Raw genomic sequence first — 12,392 nt, forward strand, 5'->3', positions numbered from 1 at the left:
AGTGGGGTTCCACAGGGCTCCATCATGGGCCCTGTGCTCTTCAACATCTTCATAAATGACTTGGACATGGGACTGGAAGGGACACTAAGCAACTTGCAGATGATACAAAAATGGGAGGAGCTGTTGACTCCCTCAAAGAACAGGTAGGCCCTGCAGAGAGACCTCAACAAATTAAAAGACTGGGCAATCATCAACTGTAAGAGACTGAAAAGGTTTATGGCTTAAACATTAAAATCACCTAAGCTGACTCCCGGCCAGAACATGCCTCCGAGATTTCAGGGATTTGGGCTGTGATTTAAGTCTCCTGGTGGGAACTTCAGATAATATAAAGTTGGCACTATTGTCTAATCCTCTCAGGTTTAAGGGTAAGTAAACAAGTCTGGGAGGAGGCCATAGCCCACAGCCTCTTTTGCACACTCCCCCCCCCCCCCCCCCCCCCATTCCCCCGTGAGAGATTTGGCTGTTAATGCTAATGGCTCAAATAATCAGCAAAATGGCTGAGTACCCCACACCTCAAGGCTACAAGCTGGCTGTTAAACAAGATAAGGAAAGAGGCAAATCTTGTGATACCTGGTTGTGTTTCTTTGTCCTGACACAGGAACAATTCACACATAGCCTGAAGATATTCATCTCTTCTAATGGGCCATAATGGATTCACCTGTGCTGACCTAACAGGCAGCTGTAAGGTCTTAGCAGGTGTCAAAGACTCCTGAAACATCCTGTGATCCTGCATTACATCATCCAGTGTAGAACTCTCCGCCTCAGCAGAAATACCAGGGAACATTCCCACCTAGCCTAAGCCCAATAAAAGACCACACGTGGACTTAACACTTGGTTTTCCTCCCTCAGCATACCAGACTTTCCTAACACCCCTGGGCTTCACCACCAATGGACTCCTTCCTTGACCACCACAGATTTTTTCCCTCACCACCCTGGGCTTACCTTGACAAATCCAGAATACAGCCATGACTTTGACAAGACTGGGCCTCTTATCACCAAAAGGACCACAAGAAGAGGATCAGCAGGATGTTGGAATGCATGGAATGGTATTTTTTCTACTGAATCTGTCTCTCTGTCAATCTCTTTCCTCCTTTCTATCTTTTCCCTATTTCTTTCTATCTCTCTCAACTTCCCATTTCCAGTTACATAAAAATTCATACTATTGACTGTGGGATATGATCTTATTTGCACCTTAATTCAGGCAGAGGCATCTTTCTCGTAATTTTAAAGAACCTGATCATAATGCCAACCATATGAAGTTCAACAAGGGAAAATGCCAAATTCTGCACCTAGGATGGGGCAACCCTGGATGTTCGTACAGACTGGGGAAGGAGATGCTGGAAAGCAGTACCATGGAAAGCGACCCAGGGGTCTTGGTCGATGGCAAGTTGAATATAAGTCAGCAGTGCCCTGGCAGCCAGGAGGGCCAACCATCTCCTGGGGGCATCAGGCAAAGCATCACCAGCTGCTCAAGGGAGGGGATTGTCCCGCTCTGCCCTGTACTGATGCGGCCTCACCTTGGGTATTGTGGCAGTTTTGGTCACTGCAATATAAGAAAGATATTAAGCTGTTAGAGAGTGTCCAAAGGAGGGCAAAGGAGATGGTGAAGGGCCTTGGGGAGCAGCTGAGGTCACTTGGTCTGTTCAGCCTGGAGGAGACTGAGGGGAGACCTCATTGCAGTTACAACTTCCTTGCAAGGGGAAGAGGAGGGGCAGGCATTGATGTGTGGGGACCAGAAACAGAATCCAAGGGAATGGCCTGGAGTTGTGTCGGGAGGTTTACGTTGGATATTAGAAAAAGGTTCTTCCCCCAGAGGGTGTTTGGGCACTGGAACAGGCTCCCCAGGGAAGTGGTCACAGTATCAAGCCTGACAGAGTTCAAGAAGTGTTTAAATGATACTCTCATGCACATGGTGTGACTCTTGGGAATGGGTGTAGAGCTGAAGTGTTGGACTCAATGATCCTTGTGGATGCCTTCCAATTTGGCATATTCTGTGATTCTGTGATAATAACTGGAAAAGAGCAGACTGAAGAGATTAAAAGGACATGTTGAGACATAGCATGTGACAGTCTCCAAAGAACTGGTATGCTCTGTGGACCAGACATCATATTAAATCTGTAAGAAATTATGAACTGAGAATGCCAACAGTCTGTCAAATCTATGCAAGGCCAGCAGCACACACTGGGTTCAACAATAGGCTGTTCATCTGGAACCCCATCCAGAAAGGTGATGACTGCACACACTGCAGGACTGTGCACATACCTTAAGAAGAAGGTACCTTGAGGGACAGTCCATACACTTACCTCTAAACCATTGGTCCAAGAGGTTTCAAACTTTGAAAAGAGCTGGAGTCTGGGATTCCAGCCTACTGCCTTGCAGAAAATGCAGCAGGAGGCTAAAATTACTCAAATGATCTCAAATAAAAGCATGCATAGAATTTAAGTATCTTCAATCCACTGTGATTGGTAATGCCTAAGAATACATTTATGGAAGTGTTACTTTTGTTCCAGATTTTGTTGATAAGTTTATTAAGTCTAACTGCCCCCACAAAGAAGGAAAACATTTTTTCAACATGTTGACATTGAACGCATCAATTTGTTTTGTCCTAGATATCTTATTTTATTTACTGTTTTCATAAAGAAGTATTGACCTCTCCTGACAGTTAGAGAGAAGTTTTAACTTTTAAAGTCCAAAATAGGCACAAATTGCTATTTTGTTTTACTCTCTGGTTTTATATTATTGCTTTGAATTGTAATGTACTGCAATTTCATTTGCAGTCTGTACCATCTTTCTAGGGAGATCAATTAAAGATAACCAGGCAAATTCTTGATTACATTCAGGCGGTCAATTTTAATATTACTTACAAGAGGAGATTGTAATCTTATCAAAGATGTAATCTCTCCATTTTTTCTTTTGCTTTCTGGGAGACTTGAGCATTTTAATTTGAACCAATGCGATATGGAATATGAGCAAAGTCCAATTTAATGCTGTTCCATCAAATAAGTTAAATAAATAAGTGTAATGAAGAGAAATCAAAGGTACAAAAAATATTTCCATTAGGCTGCCCAGAAATGCAATGACATTTCTGGTAGCATATTCTAAGAGGCAGTGAATCTCAAAGTCAGTGCAGTGTGTCAGGGAAGTATCAAATTAATACCAATTTCAGAGGAAAATACAACCTCTTACTGGATTAAGAATGACTTTATATTTGTCTTTATATTCCAAAAATAGCTTAGTAGCTTTGAAAGAGAACAATGAGGTAGCTTGTCTCCAATAACTGCAGCCTTCTATGAATATAGAAATGTCAGGTACTTCCTTTTTGTACAACATTTCATGAATTGTTAATACCAGTACACTGATTATAAGGTGGGTGTGAGATATTTGCTTTAGTGAAAATCAGAACTGATATTTTAATGTATAATTTTAGATGTCTAAGTTGAGACTTTTGTAAACAAACTGTTGAAATACATAGATTATGTTTCTATCAAGCTTTCATTTTGCATACATGACTTGCCGCACTGAAAATCCAAAGTGTTTCTACTGAACAGATGTAAGCATTTTAGGTCTGCTGAAATTAGTTAAATTCTTCTGCAAACTAACATTTTAATATAAACAGGATTCAATCATTTAGCAACTTTCAAAATGCCTTGCTAGTCATTATTTGCACATAGGTCTAGGTAAAGGTGTCTGAGATAGGAAAGAATTATTTAATGTACTCTAGAGGTCTTAAGCATGCAAGGTTGATCCCACTGAAGTAAGTGGAACCATGCCAACACGTAAAGGTGGACCAGAGTGCAGTACTGTCAGTGGTCCAACACAGCTTTCGACTTTTGCTTGTTCTACGCTGAGTGCAAGACCCAGTTAAGCTGGCTTAAAATTAACAAAATAAAATTATGCAAAGCTATGTTTAATTATTTGGGTTTGGAGATTAGGCAGGAGTGAAAAAATATAGCATTTTGTTTATCTTTTGTTACATTTTTGTAAGCACGTGACTGACATTGCAGCAAAGAAGACTAAGTGTCCTGGCCTTCATTAGGAGGCATATTGCCAGGAGGTCAAGAGATGTAGTCCTTCCCCTCTGTTCAACACTGGTGAGGCCACACCTGGAATACTAGGTCCAGCTTTGGGTTCCACAGTACAAGACGACAGGCTGGAGACCATCCACTGAAGGGCCACAGAGATGATTAAGGGACGGAGGCATCCCTCAGATGAGTAGACTGGTATTGAGCCTGAAGAAAACTCAGGGGAAACCCCATCAAAGTGCATGAATATCTAAATGGAGGCAGTAGAGAGGATGGAGCCAGGCTCTTTTCAGTGGTGATCTGTGACAGACCAAGAGTCAATGGACACAGACTGAAACACTGAAAGTTTCATGATTCTGTGCCCCATGTATCCCATATTCCTTTTGGAAAGTATCAGAAGTATATAAGGGCTCTCAAGACCAGCTTTGGTAAATATGGGCTTCTGAAACCAGGGGAGTGGGAGGAATGAAAAAACAGGAGTCACAAGGAACTGAGCTCAGAGTTCAGCACTGCCATCTTTATGTGGGCCTGTAAAGCCCAAGTTCAGCTAGATCCCACCTCACAGATGCAACTTAGCCTCTTAGGACTTCATGATGCTACAAGGCCTGCATTTACTGAGCACCACTTCCACGAACTGTGCCAACCTGAAAGTCTAGTATTCACTGCAGGCCACAAGGATCCTCACATTTATCTGAGAAGACATCCACAGGACCACCTGGGGACACATGCATCTGTGGCAGTAGATTCTTTTACAAAAGTCTTTGGGCCCCATCTTTAGAAGGATTTAGGGGTCTTCTAGCTCAACAAACATGCTGCCAGTGATCCTAGCCAGATTTGACTAAGCTGCTGTGTAGGCATCCAGAATCTACCACATAGTAGAGTGAGAGAAGGAAGTAGAAAAACTGAGCTGGATTTGATAACACCAAGACAGATAACTTGTCCCACTGTACATCTCACATGAAATCAGGCTTCTCAGTCTCTCTTCCCATTTACAGTACCTCTTTCAGACACAGCTGGTGTCATTTGGCTGTTATGCAGATGTTCCAGCTGTTAAGGACTTTAATCTGGCCCTTCTGCTACAGAGTTTACAGGATAGAAAGCACTTTATGTGAATTATATATCATTCACAAACTAGATGTTCCCAGTTTCTGTAATAGTCCATCTTCAAAGCCTCAAGGCTGGAGCTAGTGTTCCAAGCAGCTAATCAGTAGGGAAAGTTGCAGCAGTGCTTTGGATGCTGTGAAGCTGCCAGTTGCAAGAGACTATACACATAGCTGAATTGGACACCTGGGAGGTTAGGCTGTAGTTATAGCTGTGAAAACAGCAGCCGTGCCAATACTATGAATCTAAGCACCAATCTGTTGTTCTGGGAGCCTGAATTATTTTGAAAGCCCTAGCAAAAGACTGTCAAGGAGACTTAGGGCTACAGCTATAGCTTGTGATGGGATGTTTCACAGGTACTTTCTCAGGTCCTGAGATAATCACATCAGTTCAGGTCCACTCCAATATGTAAAATGGGATGGTCACTTGACTTAGAACCCTGCTGAGACTGGTATAGCTGGTGAATGGGAGAAACTTCCCTTAGGAAAGAGAACTATTTTTCTGGTCACAGCAGTGCAGGGTAGATATCACAAGACTCCCATGCCTCTCAGTGACTTATGAAAAACTGACCTTCAGATTTCAAGTAATTTCATAGTGGCATTTTACTTCTTTTTCTCAGTTTCTAGAACAAAAATAATGACTATTCCACCAGCAAAGAGTAGAAGGTAATGATGAAGCTAAATATGGTACATGCAGGGCTTATGTTCCCATGAAACATCTGTCTCACTGCAATTATGTAAGTCTCTCACTTCCCCAAACAAAGCTAGAAATATCTTATTTAAAGCAACACTGTCGAAAAAAACAGTTTTCTCATTAGAGTGTCAAACATTACCTTCTGATACTTGCTTGTGTTCTTCCTGGTTGTAGCAAACTCTAATTTTAAAATTGTAGCAGCATTTAATGAAAAAACAGTCCAAAATTTTTCTGACCTACAACAAAGAGAGTTCTGCCTACCTCAATTCCATTTAGAGAATCTGATATATTTTAAACTACCTTTGAGGTAACACTAAAAGCCCCACATTTATTTACTAATTTTGCATAAAATTTACCAGTCAGCAGGGCTAGCTACAAAGCATAAGCCGTACTAATTTTTTTTTTTCTGCCTAAAATGAGACTTGTAATTCAATTATGTACTCATAGGGGGAGAAAATGATGCATGTTCCAGCCAGCAGCCCCCATTGTCCACATGTGCATTCTCAGATCAAACAGATCTAATAATTCCTTGTTAAAGTCATCATTTCCCATTAGATGAGCAACTGTGGCTGGTAAAAGGTAATGGTTACAGTGTGTTACACAATTAACACAGTGTGAAATGAACTGAAATATGTTTTCTAAAGACAATTTTCAATGGAAATGGAGTACTTAGATTCTGTGTATCAAAAATACAGATTCAAATGTGGACTGTGCTGAACACTTTTACAAAACTGACAGTGTTCTCACTCACAGCAGTTCTTCTACTACACGTAAAATTAGTATGCTGTCAAAAGCGTATTGAACATTCCTTAGGGCTATGAAAGAGAAAACTTGCATTAGAAGAAAATCATTTGAAGTTATGGATATGCATAAATGATGGAAATATTTTCAGGTATTATAATGGTTCCTGCCACAAAATGTACTAAAAATTCAGATAATCAGAAGGACTTCAACGGATAATAGATAGCAAGTTTAGTGTAAGTAGAGTGAATTAGAAAATTATATTGGTCTGAGAAAACATAAACTTGCAAACTCTTGAGTGAGCAGTTTACTGTGTTTTCTACATGACATGTTCCAAACTACCCTAAAATAACTCAAGTAGTCACTGAACCACGATATCCACCAGTTCATAGATTCAGAAGTTGCCTATCAAGTATTGCAGCTTCTGTCTGTCAATATAGAGAGCAGGTTTGGTAGCAGAGATCTCATCTGAATAAAGAAAACTAAGAATTCATATGTCCTTTCACGTTGTAGAGCATTTTTACTACCTGTAGACTAAATGCAATTCTGTAGAATTTGAGGAAATGAAACTACCTAGTATCTCACCTGGATAATGACAAACTGCTGGAAATTGATAGAAGGTGCTCCAGAAGATAATGTTATAAAATCCGTTCTTCAAGTGCATAAGTCATCACCAAAAGTAGCTGAGACTCTAGAGCCATTTGGACAGGTCTGTATGTGACTGTGTGCCTGCTAACAATTCTTGCTTTTTCAGTAGATTTATTTGTATGAGGCAGTCTAATCAGCTTTGAGCACTGTGAAGGTTAATGTACAAGTGGCAGCCTCTGACCATTTAGACAATTCCTGAGGTATTGTTCTACTCAACAAAGCAAATATCTAAATCTTAGATGGCCTTTAGGAATCTTTGGTGTCAAAAAGCACCATGTTAGAATCATAGAATCACAGAATGGCTTGGGTTAGAATAGAATCATAGAATCATTTTATCTTAGAAAGAGGGTGCAGTAGCACTGAGATAGTTTTGAGACACTAGGCAGTATGTCCTTTTCCTTCTCCTCCTCCCTTACCTTTTGGCATCCATAAGGTACACCCTCAAACTCCCATCTCAGTTTGACTAGTTTTTGGGACAGGGACTGTCTGTGTTTCTGGCTGTACAGTGGCTATGATCATATATCCCATTATGCAAATAGTAAGTAATATCAAGCAATAAATAAATAACCATATGACAAACATCAAAAAACAATAGTTCCATTCCTCTGTTTGCAATGGTCTGAAAAGAGACTCGTTTTGTAGGACTGTCCCTTTTGCAGTATCAAGATCACACTCTGTGTTCCCTGGGAATGGGATGAAGAGGTGTTTAATTTTTGAAGATGAGGAAGAAAAGCCACCAAGTAAAACATCCACCGGGGAAATCTTGTCTCTCAAAAACAAGGGAAAGATTGGTTCAGCTATCTTGTCTCATTGAGAAGATTTAATAATGTTAGTCTATGAGGCAGTCACACTTTTATTTAGACTGTGGTGTCTTTGGGTTGTAGTACTAGTCATTAAAATCCTGGCAGAAAATCCAGTGACTCCAGTGTGAATCTTGACACAAATTTTGGTGGGCTTGAAGTTGAATATCACATGAACACTTAGATGTGCATTTGAGACTGTTCCAAAACTGCATACTTCAAATAATGTCATTGTTTTTTATCTAAGAAAAGAATGTCAAAATTGCAGACCAAAAACTCAGTATGAACACTTAGAAGATTTGTTTCCCTCAGAGTGTAAATTTGACCTTGTAACTATGACCTCTGTGAAAGTGATGTAATGCACCCTGCCTGAACAGTGAAATTCTAGACCATGATATCTCTTTCCATAGTTGAAAATACACATAAAAGAAAACATAAACTCTTAAATCAAACACACTGTACCCTTTTGCGGATGATGTCCAGATAGGTTACTTCAGATGATTGGCAGACAGACACAGTTTACAGTCAAATCTCTTAGAAACCAACAATTTATTTTCAGTCTTCAGACCTTCCAAACTACTCTTTGTGACTCAGATTGTCTGTACATGATTTTTTCAATACACTAAAGGCATTTGATAGTTCAAACTTACAAAGTAGACATTGGCAATAATGATGCTCTTCAATAGCTCTTTTTCAGAAACTTCAAAACAGTGACCTGTAATTGTAGATGTTGGCATATCTCAGCAGAAAAGCTTTTCTTCAAGTGGAATACATACAATAAAAGACACTTCCATATTTGTCTAGAGCAGTAGTGAAGGAGGCAGAGGAAAATGTGAGGACCTTCGCATAAGGCATGCAGAAACATTTTTAGTTAGGAAAATAAGTCAGATCTATCTTCTCACTTTGAACAGCAGGAAGCAGCATGAGTGAGAAGAGACCACATGGAAGCAAGAGCTGATGCAGTGCCACAGGGAAGAGCTACTCAACAGTTGTTGTCTCCTCACTATGTCCAAAGACATAGTCCTTGGAAAGGAGAGGTTCCACACTATCTCCTACTTAGTCTGATGTTATAGAGGACTAATAACATAAGAAATACAACTAAGTGAAAAATAGAAAGACCCAACTCTGACAGAATTTCTGCAAGAAATGAGCCAATTTGTGACTGTCAGGCTGTGAGGCAATTGAGAATAACTGGAATTTTAGTTCTAATAGGGAACAATGATGCAAGTAAACTCTGAACATATTGACTGTTCAGTGAACAAGTAAATAGAGACAGAGACACTGCCCTCTGTTGCAATGTAAATGGTCTTTAATTTGTTTTGTTTAAGCTGTAGAGATTAGGTTCACAGAAGAACAAATGCATCTTGAAGCCCATCAAGCTTCTCCATATGAAACTGAACCCAAAAATTCACACAATTCTTGCTTAGCTGATCACCGTCACCTCAAATAACCAGATCTCCGAGATTAGCTCAATTGGTTAAAACTTGGTGCTAATAATGCCAAGATCATGGGTTTAATCCCCTGTATGGGCCATTCCCTTAAGAGTTGGACTTGATGATCTTTGTGGGGCCCTTCCAACCCAGAATATTCTGTGATTCTGTGATCCCCTTCCCCGAAAGACTTAGTCCAAAATTGTCGTTGTTCACCTGCTGTTTATCAGGAGAGAGGGTAAAACCTACACTTCTAACAATTTTAAACAATAAAACTCCAGGACACTTGAAAGCTTCTACTCTGCTTAAGGACCAACCACAATGAAATTTGAATGTGTAACCTATGCCTAAGCCCTAGACTTTTCTCTTCTTGAACCCTGGAGATGCTCAATCTGGTAGGCTTTTTCAGAGCACATAAAACAGAAGAGAAATCACAGCCTTAGAGAAGGCAGGTACAGTGGGGAAGTTGACAGTAGTAGGAAACTCTGAACTGGAATTCACATCTTCCACTTTCTAAGCAAGTGAGTAACCAGATGGTTCTTGTAGGAATGGTGGGGATAAAACCTGTATATTTTAAAAGGGAAACCTTTTTTCACCTATTTGAAGGAAATATAGAATGGAGGACTGATTCAACTTATACTGCAGTTGTCATGAGATCTGATTCAGAGAAAAAGACAAGACTGAGTGTTTGGAGACAACAAGCCAGAAGAAGAAGTAAAAAACTTTTTTTACCAGTAATCTGCCAAAACCAGAAGAGTGTTAAATGAAATAACTTCTCAGTTCCAGTCCAGGATCCACAAATTTATTCATGCACTTTTCTACAGCCAGGCTTGAACTGACTTCACTTGTCCTGTGAATTTACTTCCCTCCAACCTGAAAGCTGTGCAGCTGTATCACCTCAGTGATGTTCTCACATGTGAACCCATCGCAGAGGTCTATTAGCATGGAAGAGTGTGTTAATGCAGCTTCCTCCTTTTATCCATTCTGAGCAGAGCACTGGCAAAGTCTGTCTCTGTCTGCAAGTAATCAAATAGACCTGGACCTTTGTTTTCACACGAAGCTACTCTACATGTTATGATAGCCACATTAGCATCAGAGGTAAATAGCTAATAGTAAAACAGTGTAAAGGGTAGATGTAGGTGAGTTTGTTTTCCAAATATTTGTAGTAAAAATTTTATAAAGAAGAGTCAAATTCAGTTTAAAACTAAATTATGAAAATTTAATGATGAGCAAACTGAAATTATATTTCTAGAGCTAAATTCTTGTTTTGAGAAGAAGGTACCATTAACATATAACATAGCTTCTCTTAGGCATGTAGTATCCTTTAAAATGTGGCAGCTGATCTAACAGTTATACAAAAGCCATTTTCCCAAACGGAAGCCTCTGATCCAGGCATACTAACAGGCCAGAGGTAACAGGTGCTTCTAATACTTTAGAAACTTTCAACTAAGATCCCAAAGAAACAGCAAATATAATTCTCCAGAGAATTATTTCACTCATTAATATGTAAAGGAATTAGGCCCTTATTAATTGTCACCAGTTCCAAGAGAAACACTTCTCTGCCTCAACTTTACATGCAAGAATCTCCTTAAGGTTTAAAGTTTATGACCTTTCTTCCTCCCAAAAGATAAATTATAAAAGTAGCTCATGCCCCCAACAGATGAAAGTTATCTCTTCTGGTGAATAATTTGTTGAGTGTTCTGTTCAGTCTCCAGCTAATAATTTCTTTAAACTTGTGTGATTGTGGTCTAAAAACTTTAACTGTAAAAATGCCATGTTAGTTACTCTGGCAATGTTAAAATTCCACCTGTGCCATCTTGCAAAAATCTACAATATCATTAAAGACTACAAAGACCTGTAACTTTTAAAGGTAAAAGGGAAGGAGAGAATCACATTATTTAATACCAAATTTTTCTTGATAAATGTGGGGATTGCTCTGAAATCAATAACAAGAAATTCAATAGAGACAAGTGTAGAGTACTACACTTGGGTCTTGTCTACCCGAACAGATTAGTACAGTAAACTAAAGCATGAATTTACAGTACACTAACTTTTCATGCTGACTCTTTGCTAGGTAGTGAGTATAGCTCTGTGTGGTGTCATCTACTTCCCATGTTGCAGGAAGCCAACATTAGTGTGGGCTACAAGTATCCACAGGGGAAGCTGACATGGAGTGTGCTGTAAATTTATACCGTCTTGCTGAAAATTGGCAGTTGAAATTCTGCCAGAGAAAAAAATAACTGCACAAATGTGGAATAACAGGTTAGACAACATTACTGCATAAGCAAGTTGTATTCACCACAACCAGCATAGTCAATGTTAATGAAAAATAACTATGACATTGGTATTAATACTCTCTTTTATTCCTTTTTAAATCTATATCAGTCATGCTAAAATGTAGACCTTCTAGTGGCCTGTACTTGGCTCAAATATATTCTTTGCAATTAGCTGCAGGCCAGCAACACCTATTGAGTGAAGCCTGACAGCAAGTTACTGGGACTCTAATTTTACATCTGATTGTTTACCACCCTTTTTTCAGTGTCTCTTCTAACTTAACTTCCTCTTCTTTGCTACATGTAAAAAGAAATTTTAATGTTGTTTCTCATCATTGAAAAGAACAATAAATAAGTATGATAATTATAATTATATGTAAATTATCCTTATATTTATATGTGTTGTTTTATTATTCATTTGCATTATTATTTACTTGGCATTCTACATGCCTCCTAGTTATCCATATATACTTTGCATTATTGAATGGGTTCTATGCTAAATTTACAGCTTGGGTTCAACACATCCTATACTAGGACCCAGTTAACCCAAAACAATGAATCTTTGAGTTGACTGCGTTTCTCTTCCACAAAGATAGCAGATGGAAATGATCTTACACTGAGAGATGAAAAATCAACACCTGCTAGGGAAAGAGTGGAGAGCAAATTTAAAGTATGCCAACTGGA

The sequence above is a fragment of the Pseudopipra pipra genome, chromosome 1 (assembly GCF_036250125.1).
Source record: "Pseudopipra pipra isolate bDixPip1 chromosome 1, bDixPip1.hap1, whole genome shotgun sequence".
Taxonomy (NCBI): Eukaryota; Metazoa; Chordata; class Aves; order Passeriformes; family Pipridae; genus Pseudopipra; species Pseudopipra pipra.